A 12,927-nucleotide genomic window follows, 5' to 3' on the forward strand; every position below is an offset into this window, starting at 1 on the left:
GGGCCTGGACGCCGCCCGGCCACCAACTGGGCCCGCCCCCGCTCCAAAGGGCACCGAGCCGCTGCCACCCCGGCCCCGCACCCCGCGCCCTGCTGGCCACTGGGCCACCTGGTGCACCGGGAGGTGAGATTTAAGGGGCCAGGAATACCGCGAGGAGGGCGAAAGGGAACTCTCTTCTGTCTCAGAAGACACTGACTCGGGCGGCTGAGGTTGGCAAAGCTGGAACTAGACCGGGTTTCTCACCTATAAAGGGGGGATAGCAGTACTTATCTCAAGAGGACTGTGCAGAGAATTAAATGAGATAAAGTACAAAAGTCATAGCGTGTGCCCGGCTAAGGTGACATAGGTGTTTGCCAAGTAAAGAGTGAGGTTATTATCAGTCTGAAGAACTTGACAGGTGATGGGGAGTTAATAATTAATTAGTTAAATGCTGTCCAGAGAAATGTAGACCTTTTGCTTTAGAAGTTGACTTTAAAGTATTTGACTTCTTATTTTCTTTTTTTTCTGGCTGTAGACTGCCAGGTAGGGTGGGCACTCACTCTTCCCATCCCTAGTTCAAAATACACCTTCTGAGTCTTAGGATAATATAATGGCTCCAAAACCCCCTATTATTCATCTTTTTGTTATGAAATTACCTCCACTGCCAAACAAACGGAGAAAAATTTTAAAAGGGCTGATCTTTGCTGGCACATCAGAAGTCACCCAATAAGAGAAGTCAACCTTTTGGTTTTAATATAGAGAATTTGCAGTTAAAAGCTGCCAACTTGGACTTCCCTGGTGGCGCAGTGGTTAAGAATCCACCTGCCAATGCAAGGGACGCGGGTTCGAGCCCTGGTCTGGGAAGATTCCACATGCCACAGAGCAACTAAGCCCATGAGCCACAACTACCAAGCCCATGTGCTGCAACTACTGAAGCCCACGTGCCTAGAGCCCATGCTCTGCAACAAGAGAAGCCACTGCAATGAGAAGCCTGTGCACCTCAACGAAGAGTAGCCCCCGCTCGGCGCAACTAGAGAAAAGCCCGTGCGCAGCAACGAAGACCCAACACAGCCATAAATTAATTAATTAAACAAAACAAAAAACCTGTCAACTCATTACAAATGAGCCCAACAAATCCCAAGAGAATTTCTTCTTTATGAGAGACAGAATCTAGAACATTAGAGTTTTCATTGTCAAACTTTAGCACATATAAGCTGTTACACTTTCTAGAGCTGAAATCAGTGACTCTACAAAGCAGTTTCCATTATGGAAACAGTGACACCAGAAAACCTCCAGCATGTTATAGAGCCATAGATGTCATATTGTGAGGGCTGGCTGCATCTGGGATGGGTGAGGGAATGGACACCTGGAGAGAAAACCATGTGTCAGACAGGCAGCTGATGTAAAAGGAGCAGTTAAGATAGTAGAGCACCTGACTTGAACTCAGGACTCCTGACTTACCACAAAGTCTAACTGACTCCAACAAATCAGTGCTGCTTTTTTATCCTTGTGCAGATGGCCTGCCAAGCCCCAGCCTGGAGCATCAGAATGGAGATTCTAGTAATTTTGCTTCTCCTTTTAAAGATTTTTTTTTTAAATGTAAGAGAGGAATGAAGGAAACATGGACTTGATAACTTTTCAGGATCCTCTGTGAGTAGGTTTCTGTCCTATATAAGCATAAATAAGAATTAGATGCATTCAGTTAGGGAAGTATGAAGTTTGACTTTTATAAAAAGCATGAAAATGACTTTTTTAAACAAACAAATTAAAATGTGTGCTTCCAGGATGGTCCCCTCATGTGCTTATGCTGATTTCAATGACAGTGTTATTACTCATATCACTTTTGGCATTCCTCATTGGAAAGTGCCTCTAGAGTTCTTAATAGCATCTTGGCAGATTAGATCATTGTTCAGCAAATATTCACTGAGTCTACTAATAACCCCATGCGAGGCACTTATTGGTGTTGGGCCTGGCCACATGACTTGCTTTGGAACGGAATGTGAGGAGGTAACAGTGTACCAATTTGGACCTAGCCCTTGGAGGTACCACATGCTCCTGTTCTCAGGAACATCTGACCTCTGCAGTGAGAAGATGCTAGCCTGAGCTGCTGCCCCATCGGCATCTGGGTGCCGGGCTGAATTCACATATTGCAGAGCCATTCCAGCCAACCTGCAGACTTGCAGCCTGAAGCTGAGCCACACAGCAGACATGCAGACTCCTGAATGAGACATAACTATTTATTGTTGCATGTCACTGTGATTGGGAGATTGTTACACAGCAATAAATAACGGTTACATGCATGAATTTCATTTATTAGTATTTTAGAAATTTTATTAAGTTATTGGAAATAAAGTGTGTGTTTAGGTTGGGTTGTATTGTTTTGGGTAAAAAAGGTGACTGAAGTGATAATAATATGTAAGTACTTGTGTACTTGCTTTATACGTATACTTGGTGGCTTTCTGAAGTGATTATCTGGAAAGGGATAGCATGTGTCTGTATATGTATGTCTAGGAATGTTTGATCAAAGAAGCAGACACAGTACACAAAGTCACTATTGTTTTCTTATATATATTATCTCCTAATTAGATGTCTTGATTATGGTTTCATAGCTTTTGTTGGTTTTGCACTGATTTTCATTTTCATAGCCTCTGCCTGAAACTACTGTTCTTATGTTTTTCTCAATAACATCTGCATGTGTGAACATTTGCTATATCCTTTATCTGTCAAGGATTTTTGCTATTATGTTTGAAAAAAAAGGCTTCCATTTTCCATTTCTGTTTAGAGACATCTTTTGGAGATGAGCAGGCTGTGAAGCGAGCTTGATTTTTAGAAGGTCATGCACAAGAGCAGGAAAGCTGATCAGGAAGAGTATGGAAAGTATGATAATCACTAGAATAATAAGAACATCTTTAGAATGTTGGTGTAGGAGGGAAACTAGACAGTTGAACCCCGTCATTCTGGAGATGAGGGAATGAGGTGTTGGCCCTGGCTCACATTGCAAAGATAATGGTCAGGCTTTGAGAAAACTGAGAGCAAGGAGCATGACATATAAGAAAAGAGACAGAAAAAAGTGCTTCCCCCAGAAGCGGACCCTCCAACAGGAATTTGAGAGCAAGCAGTTTATTTGGGAGAAAACTGCAGAAAGCACCTGTAGGAGAGTCAAAAGTGCGGTCCTGGGCTTCCCTGGTGGCGCAGTGGTTGAGAGTCCACCTGCCGAGGCAGGGGACGTGGGTTCGTGCCCCGGTCCGGGAAGATCCCACGTGCCGCGGAGCGGCTGGGTCCGTGAGCCATGGCTGCTGAGCCTGCGCGTCCGGAGCCTGTGCTCCGCAACGGGAGAGGCCACAACAGTGAGAGGCAAAAAAAAGTGTGGTCCTCAGACCAGCATCAGCACCACCTGGGAGCTTGTTAGAAATGCAGAATCTCAGGCCCCACCCCAGACTTGCTAAATCAGAATCTGCATTTTATTAAGATTCCCAGGGGAGTCATAAGCACATCTAAGTTTGTGAAGAACAGCCTGAGTTATTCCTGCCGGAGACATGGAGGAGATTGGAGGTTTCTACCCTCCAGTCTCCACCTTTCATTGGCTGAGAGCTGCTTCCCAGCATAAATTCCTCAGCACTTACACTGACTGCAGGGCAAGAGCGGGCTCTCAGGCAGAGCTTTGCCTCCTTAGGAAGGGAGGATGCTGTCAGCTTGTACTGGAAGCTGGAATGGCGAGTGCTGAGGGGATGGTGGCAAGGCCCCAAGAGCCATGATACTTACTGTTCTGAACACCACGGGCAGCTGGGAGCCTTTTCTTTTTATGAGACGAATCCCAGGCAGAGGGTTTGGTCATTTAAAGTGTTTCACACAGAGATGAAGTTTATTAGCTAGCAGTCTCTATCTCCACCTTTGGTAGAGGTTATGAAAGGCGCCAGGTCAGTGTTTTCAAATTCAAATTTATACGGATATGGTTCAAAGTTTAAATACAGAGTTCCTAAACAAAAAATTCAGAGTGTGTTTCCATGTATTTCGGGTGCCAAGTTCTTGCCTGAAGGGTCTTTTTTGCTCCTGGGCCCTATTCTTGGCCCACGCTGACCTTGGGAAATTGAACTGTCGCATTTAGCGCCTGGAGCCTCAAGCAAAACTTTCTCCTGTTTGTTCCTGTGCCTTCCGTGGCCCCAGCTCTCAGACAAGCATTAGATGCACAAGCCAGGTGTTACCTAATGCATGTGGAGTGCAGCACTTTATTTTTTTGAACAAAAGCCATGTGTATAGAGTCCAATATTTTCTCTTCCCAGGGTTTGCTTGGCCCTACCTTCATTCCAGGAACAGCTCAGTGGAACCCCCTGGCTGCCACCGCCATTGCTTGACAGTAGGCTGGACTCCAGGGATGCTTTCAAATATGGAGCCAGCCTTGCATCTCTGGAATAACCCCACTTGGTCATGGGGTATAATTCATTTTACATGTTGCTGAAGTCTCTTTGATGATATTCCGTTAAGGATTTTTACATCTACATTTTTGAGACATATTGGTCTCTCCTCTTTTTCTTTTTTTTCTTTACTGTCTTTGGTTTTGGTGTCAGGTTCATAAAATGAATTGGGAAGTGTTCCCTCCATATTCTAGAAGAAATTGTTCTTTAAACATTTGTTAGAATTCTCCAGTGAAACCATCTGAGCTACTCATAACATGCTACACAGCCCTATGAAGTGTGGGTATTATTATAATTCCCATTTTATAGATGAGGAAACTGAAGCAACTTGCCCAAGACCACACAACTAGGAAATAGTAAAGACAGGATTCAAACTCAGTAATCTGGCTGGAGTCTCAGCTAGGCTGAGAAGGTGACCAGTGGGGTCAGGACCACACAATTAGGAAATGAGAGAGATGGGAGTTTACCCAGACCTAACTTCAAAGGCCATGCCTCTCTTAGTCAAGCTACCTTCACTCATTCATTCATTCATTCAATCAGTGCATATTTATTGAGTGCCTCCTGTGTCCCAGAGACTGTTCAAGGCACTGGATAAATGAAATGATGAGTGAAATAGATTTAGTCCCTGACTTTATAGAGTTCGTGGTTTAATAAAATGTGCTACAAAAATGTAAATCATTCTAATAAGGATGAAGCAGTGATAAACATGTATGGAAACTAGCTGATGGCTCTGGGCAGCTCCTCAAATTATATCCGGCAGTTGACCATTTACTAGACTGAAGATCACTCCTGATTTGTGTGTGTGTTTTTAGACAGTCACAAACTTGCAGAAAAGTGGAAGTACCATACAAAGATGTGCTTGCTGCTGTTGGAGTGTCACTGCTCCCAGGCCCTCACTGTGGACACAGCTACAAAGTGTAAGTGTGTGTGTATATCTGTCTATAGTGGATTGAATGATGGTCCTCCCCAAAGATATGTCCATGTCCTACTCACCAGAACATATGAATATTAGCTTATGTGGCAAACAAAAAAAAATGTGATTAACAATCAGAGAGGAGAAGCTTATCGTGGATAATCTAGATGGGCCCTAAATGCAATCACATGTATCCTTATAAGATATACACCCAGAGGACAAGTCACACAGAGGAGAGGAGGAGACAGAGGGTGGTGTGATGTGGTCACGAGCTAAGGAACACACAGCCACCAGAAGCTGGAAGAGGTGGGTACAGATGGAGTGTATCTGTGCCTTCACCTTGACTTCTGACTTCCGGCCTCCAGAACCTTGAGAGGAGCAACGTCTGCTGTTTTAAACCACCCAGTTTGTGGTAACTCGTTGTCCTGGGAAACTAATACACTACCTATAAAACCCCAAATTCAGAATTTTTTTTTTTTTGGCCACTCTGCATGCAGGACCTTGTTTCCCTGACCAGGGATCGAACCTGTGCCCCCTGCATTGGAAGCACGGACTGGACTGCCAGGGAAGTGCCCCCAAATTCAGATGGATACATCAGTTCCCATCCACCAATGCAGGGTTCATTTTATTTCTCCTTCCGCATATCTCTAACTCCATTTTCTGACAATGAGAAGCCTGGCTTACATCCCACTTGGCAGATTGCCTTATTTGGTCAGTCCCCCCGTGTGTATCCAATCTACCACCTCCAGGGCATTATTGCCCTTGAGGGGCACCCTCCTCATCTGCTCAGGCTCCAACGCCCAGCCGGGCCCTGTCCTGGGGCCACCTCCCCACTAGGCAGGCACAGCCTCCCGCTCAGGCAACCTGCGCATACACACACCTGCTCGCCTCACATGATGGCTTTAGGCTGAGGAAGAGGTGGGCCCTGACTAGGTGTGCCGGTGCCGCCCCTGCTTGCTGAACGCCCTGCAGCCCAGCGCAAGCCCCGCTCCCCCTGGGATCCACGTGAGCCCACCCCAGCGGGGCTAGATGTGGTTGTGACCCCGCAGCGGGTGGGAGGGGCCAGGGGCCGGCGCCCACTGAGACGCCCTCACCCTGCAGGACCAAGTACATCTTTTCCCACAGGGAGTCATCAGCCAGGACTTGGTGACTGGAGTGATGCTGGAAGGCTAAAACCAACTGGAGGTTTCGATACTTTATTTCATTTAGGAGGAGGCCTGTACCTAAACATCAGAGGCATTTCTTGGTGGCAAATTGGATATTTCTCCCCTATTATATAGGCATCAATCTGCTGTGAAGAAGCCTTCAGATTAAATTTCAATGATGAACAAGATTAGTCCTGGCAGGTATATAGGTCCTCAAAGAATGTGCAATAACTCCTCATAAAACAGCCTAAAAATATTCTTTCTGTCAGTTCCACACTTTGTAAAGAGGCTTTATGATTTGTGCTTGATAATATACTGCTTAAATTTTAAAATTGTTTAATACCAGCATGACTTTTCTCTCTAAAGAGATTCATTCACCAACTACTTCATTGAACACGTTATCTTAAATATGTAATATTGACCAGACACTGGGCTAAGCATAGGTAAAGCCCTCGTTCTCAGAGCTCAGGGAGCTCTCAGTCTGTTATTTGCATCAGTAGGGGGCATATCATAAGATACTGTACACAGTGCCATGGGGACACGGAGAGGGGAGGCTCTCCTCTGCATGGTCATCCCCAGAAACTGTTCATCACTTTGTCAGTCAAGCAGCAGGACCTAAGCATCCTAAGCAAAGGGGAATGCTTTGGAGGCTCCCAGAACTGACTAGATTTGGAGAACCAGTCTTGACAGTGGGCAGGTGCAAACGCTGTGCTACAGGGCTGAGAAGTGCAGCAAATGTTTGTTAAGAAGATTCTGGACCTTCCCTGGTGGCACAGTGGTTAAGAATCAGCCTGCCAATGCAGGGGATATGGACTCGAGCCCTGGTCTGGGAAGATCCCACATGCCGTGGAGCAACTAAGCCCGTGCACTACAACTACTGAGCCCGCGTGCCTAGAGCCCATGCTCCGCAACAAGAGAAGCCACCATAATGAGAAGCCCGTGCACCGCAATGAAGTGTAGCCCCCACTCGTGGCAACTGGAGAAAGCCTGCATGTAGCAATGAACACCCAACACAGCCAAAAATAAATAAATTAATTTAAAAAAAGAGAGACCCTATTAAAAAAAAAAAAAAGAAGATTCTGGTATGGCCTTGCCTCTGCTCCTTCCTTCCTTGTGGACCTTGGTTAAGATCTAAAGTCCCAGGAGAGAGCATCTATCTGCTCAAGCTTAACGCATATGTCTTCTCATGGTCCTAGGACTGGGGAAGGGAAGGGTACAGGAAGGGCAAAACCTGTTTCTCTTGGTTTCAGTAGAGATGAGACAGGTGCCTGGAATTACTTTCTCACTAAGATTAAACCCACTGTGGGAGAAGTCATTCTCCCAAAGGAAATTGGATTAGGAATGGAGAAGGGAAGCTAGACAATTTTTTAAAAATTAGCAGTGACTTGTACAAAGGCATTCAGGCATGGGGAAGACAATGGGGAAAGGCAAGTCCTTGATAATGTTCTTCAGCTGCTGGATCAAGCCTCACCTGAAACCAACATACTTTGGAACTTTCCAATTACATGAACAGATAAGTTTTTTCTATGGCCCTTCCTCCCCCCACTTTTTTTTGCTTGTTTGTTTAAGCCCGTTTGAGTCTGGTTATCTGTCATGTGTAACCAAAAGATTTCTAACTGATACACCCGCACAATGGTCTTACACAATTTCTGGCAGTTCTTTACTTTTCTTTTATTTGCTATGAAAATATTCATTATTTTTCCAGTCTCTGAGTGACATCAGTGCTTCTCATTTTTAGCTCATATCAGGTAAGTGATCCAGCTCCATAATATAACATTTTTATTTTTTTCAAATAGGTGGTATACTTTTATAATGATGTTTGATAACACACTTTGCAGCATCCTAATAAAACAAAGGCAACACACATTGGAAATCATTTTTTCTTACAGAAATTTTGAAATCAGTTTTTCAGCCATGCAGCTGACTGGGCTAGAGATGCGAAACCTCCACAGTCATCAGTGTGTCTTTAAATCAGGCAACCGCTCGGTCCCCACAAGGTCTCACCGGCATGAGCCCTGCCTGGGTGCTGTGGGGCACGCAAAGCAGCATCAAAGAGATCCAGGTCAGTTCCTGTCCCTATGGGAGACTAGAAAAGTAACCCAACTTTATATAATGCTGCATTATCCTGAGGGGCTTTAGAACCATTAATTAATTCACAAGACACTCTGCATGGGAGCAGCCACTATAATTACTCCAATTTTTCAATGAGAAAACTAAGGTCCAGATATTTACCCTGCATTGTCCACCTAATCAGTAATCAAATCTGAATTCCTAAGTAACTCTGCTTCTTTGGCTTGTTGCCATTTGCAATGTTATTTAGCTAAAATAAGATGAATGTTTTAAACAATATCCTAATAATCATTCATCGTATAGCATTTGAAAAGAAAAAAATGTTCTATAATGTAGGTATTGACGTCTTGGATTTTTCATTAAGGATTTTTTTTCTCTTAATTTTATCATGAGAGAAAATCAAAGAGGAGAAAATTGAAATTAACTTTACATTACAGGACAGTAATTCATAGGTCAAAAAAATGTTGGTTTACAGATTAGAACTAATAAAGACAATTGGAGCTAATAAAGATTTTAATAAATCTTAGAAAAAATATATTTCCTACCTGTTGGAATTACGACTGTCTTGCACATTCTCTCCTCGATAGAATCACACGTGAAGCCTGGGATATCAAAGGAACATAAACATTTCCTTACTATTTTGCTCTTATTCTTGTCAGAATTTGGTCAGAAGAAGTTTGGAGGCAAACGACGACAATAATTAATATTTCAAAATCCTAATACAAATGGGAGTAGGAAGCCAAGAGGGTCCCGAATATTCCCTCAGCAAATGTTGAGAGCTTACCCTGGTCTCATGGAGCTTACATTCTGCTGAGGGGAGACAGAAGCTGAACAAAATAAACGTGTGTGTGTGTGTGTGTGTGTGTGTGTGTGTGTGAGAGAGAGATGCTTGGAGAAAAAATGAAGCTGAAGAGGGATAGAGGGAGGTAGGCATGGCTGCAATTTTACACAGGATAGTCAGGAAAGCTTCCCTGAGACCCGATATTTGAGCAAAGGTCAGAAGGAAGTGACAGAGGAGCCATGAGGCCTCTCTAGGGGAGAAGGTTGTCTTTAGGACTGTTCGCTAATGTTCCTGTCCTTCTTCTGGCCACATGGTAGGACTATCCCGTATCTCCCCGAGTATGAATTGATTTGACAAATGAGACGTAAGCAGCGGTGGGTAAAGGACTTTAAGGGTCAGGGCATGATTTGTCGTGTTCCCTTCTCTTCAGCCAGTGGGGTCCGCATAGAAGAGGTCCCCTCAGGAGGCATCTCGGGCACAACAGCATGGGCCAGGGCCTGCAGCTAACCCAGAGACTCTGTTGCTGTAACCCTGAGATTTGGGGGTGGTGTGTTATTGCAACATTGCCTAGGTTATTCCGACTAATGTAGCAGTGTTCTGGATAAGGGAGCAGCAGTGCAAAGGCCCTCAGCTGGGGGTGTACCTGGCATGTTGGAGGAACAGAGCAGAGGCTGGGTGGAGCAGATGGGGCCGAAGTGTCCTGAGATGATACCAGAAAGGTTATGAAGGGAGAGAAGTTGTGCAGGTCCTTCAAAGTTACTGTAAATATTTTGGCTTTTAGTCTGAATGAAATGGGGAATTAGGGAGCTTTGAGTAGAGGAAAGATAAGATTTGCATTACATTTCAAAAGGATAAGTCCAGCTGCTCTGTTGAGAATAGATTGCTGGGGGCAAAGGTGCAAGAAGGGGAATTAGGAGACCATTGCAGGTCATTGTATGTATATGTAATAGAACCCAAGGGTCTGGGACGCAGGGGATGGAAGTAGGGATGAACCCAATCACTGTCGCTTATGCTGCTTGGAAAATGTGTGATTCCAGTCCTTGCAACTCCCAACTCAGGGCTTTGTGGGTGTAGATCTCCTGATTCCCAAAGGGGGACACTTCTGCTGGGGGTCCAGCAAGAGTCCCGGTCACTCCAGGCTCCTTGTGCCAAGAGACCAGCAGGGAGGAAAGGTGTCACCATTCCTGCGAGGGCCACTGACCTAAAACTCCAGGAGTAGGTTAGATTTTTGAGGAAGGCAAAAATACATTCGGCATGCAGTAATTTTCAGAGCATCTCTTGGTTCTCACTTGCCCAATTTTGGTGATTAATAGACCTGTGCAGCAGCCATGTCCTGTGAAGGACATGATGACAAGGATAAACAAGATCCCTCAGGGATGAGGATGTAATTAACTCACCTGGTAAACTGCCTCAGCCAGTAGAGGTGTAGCCAAGGGGAATCTAGAATGGGCAATTGAGGAGGGTGATTATTAGCATCGTCACATTTCTGAAACCAGCTGCAGCGTGGGGGATACAGCTTGTCCCACTAAGTTTCCTCTTGTAAGTTTTCTCCAGGAAAAGAGATCAGTTAGAATTTTGGAGTGGCTGGTTCCAAAGTTGTCTGACTTACTGTACAAAGCAAGTGGATCTGAGCAGGCAAGGGGTGGACTTCAGTGGATTTTGTGGTGCACTGCACACAATACCCGCTTCAGGACCCAAGCTTTCATTCTCCCAGTTACCAAGAGTGTCCCTATTCTTGGATGACACCTGGGCACCTCCCCAGGATTTACCCTTAGTGGAAGGAAACTGCTGGGTTTTTATTCATGTTCCCTTCCCATAGGGAAGTTGTATTCAGTGACTGGCTAATTTGGGGAGTATAAGGGCCTGGCCTCTTGCTTCACTCTGGGACATCTCTGAAGAACATGCCTGGTTTAGAATCTCTGTGGGATTGCCTGAGGTCTCTGATGTACCTATATCATAGTTCAACTTCTCCCTCTGCCCTGTCTGTTCCCTTCCCTTCTGGGGTAGACAGAATAATGAATGGCTTCCCAGAGATGTCTACATCCTTCTCCCCAGAACTCATGAATGTGTTGCCTTACACAGCAAAAGGAAATTTGCAGACATGATTAAGTTAACGATCTGGAGATGGAGATATTATCCTTGGTGGACCAAATGTCATCACAAGCGTCCTTCTAAGAGAGAATCAGGAGGTCAGAGAAGAGAGAAGATGCTTCGCTGCTGGTTTTGAAGTTGGAAGAAGGGGCCACAACCCAAAGAATGTAGGTGGCTTCCAGAAGAGGAGAAAAGTCAGGAAAGCAGATTCTCCTCAAGAGCTCCAGAAGAACGGTGGCCGTGATGACTGATTTTGGACTTTGATCTCTAGAACTATTAAAGGATAAATTGTGCTGTGTTAAGCTACTGTTTGTGTTCTTTTTTTTTTTTTTTTTTTTTTTTACAGGAGCAATAGGAAACAAATACACGTTCCCTTACAGGTAATTTACACCATTAGAGTTTTGTTCCTTTTTGCAGAGGAACTGGGGATATTTGGATGTATTGAACATGTTCATGCCACACTGAAAAAACTTACTATGAGGATGAATTAAAAGGTAGAAGGACAAATGGTTGTCCACTACTCTGCTAGATTGGGGAAGACAAGATGGAAAAACAGGATAATAAGTTAGAGACCTTAGCCTCACATTTTGCAAAGCTAGGAGGACACTAGATGCCACAGATTAAGATTCAGGTGATGACAAAACCTGATTAAGCTAAGAGGTAGAATGTGTGGGAAAGTAATGAGAATAAAAGGGAGTAAAAGAAGCTTTTAAAAATACAGACTTCTGTAGCCAAAAATCGATTTGTACAAAACTACTAGGAATAATAAGAATGAAAGAAAATGACTATATATGAAAAGTAGCATGTATGTTTTTGGTAAAAGAAGGTAAGAGGAGTGGAGGAATTATTCTAAGAGAAAAATCCAGAGTCAAGGTGTATATTTTCCTGCTGTATTGTGTTTCTGTTTCCTATGCTAGTGTGATCAATCATCAGAGAAACTGTTTGGGTTAGAAAACTTTGATTAAAATATTTGACTCTCGGACTTCCCTGGTGGCGCAGTGGTTGAGAGACGGCCTGCCGATGCAAGGGACACGGGTTCGTGCCCCGGTCCCGGAGGATCCCACATGCGTGGAACGGCTGGGGCCGTGAGCCATGGCCGCTGAGCCTGCGCGTCCGGAGCCTGTGCTCCGCAACGGGAGAGGCCACAACAGTGAGAGGCCCGCGTACCGGAAAAAAAAAAAAAAAAAAAAAATTGACTCTCTTTATAATGTAGTACAGAATTCTCTATTGGCTCACATGAGTATTCAGATTGTTGGTCTCTTCTTGATGAGAAATTGTAAGCAGGGGATTTTATTTGCCTTTTCAGTGATCTGCCTAGATAGAAAACAAAGATTTTGTGTGGTGTCATTTTTTTTCTCTCATGTCAGGTCTTTGATTATCTAAGAGGGCTGCATCTTACAACTATATATATATATATGTTAAATTACGTGGGAAGCATTGTCAAATAAGTATTATTTTGTGTCTAGAAATGACGTAAAATTCCTGGAACTCTGATATGTCCAAATAGAATAACTTTGACAAGTAAGAGTTTTCTGA

General features: G+C 44.3%; 1 protein-coding gene across 10 annotated transcripts in view; it reads left to right on the top strand.

The window, feature by feature from the left end:
• ZCCHC9 (zinc finger CCHC-type containing 9) overlaps positions 1-12,394 on the top strand; it is a 77,342-nt gene extending 64,948 nt beyond the window's left edge. For 8 of the 10 annotated variants that reach the window (XR_009563393.1, XR_011377324.1, XR_009563395.2 and 5 more), the window contains 3 exons: positions 5,204-5,308; positions 8,339-8,511; positions 11,383-12,394. The gene's annotated coding sequence lies outside the window, so the exon portion shown is untranslated. Of the gene's footprint in view, positions 1-738; positions 3,527-5,203; positions 5,309-8,338; positions 8,512-11,382 lie in introns of those variants that run through there. The other 2 variants (XR_009563402.2, XR_009563403.2) reach the window with 2 other exon arrangements.
• Positions 12,395-12,927: the final 533 nt, after the last annotated feature.

The sequence above is a fragment of the Globicephala melas genome, chromosome 3 (assembly GCF_963455315.2).
Source record: "Globicephala melas chromosome 3, mGloMel1.2, whole genome shotgun sequence".
NCBI classification, from domain to species: domain Eukaryota; kingdom Metazoa; phylum Chordata; class Mammalia; order Artiodactyla; family Delphinidae; genus Globicephala; species Globicephala melas.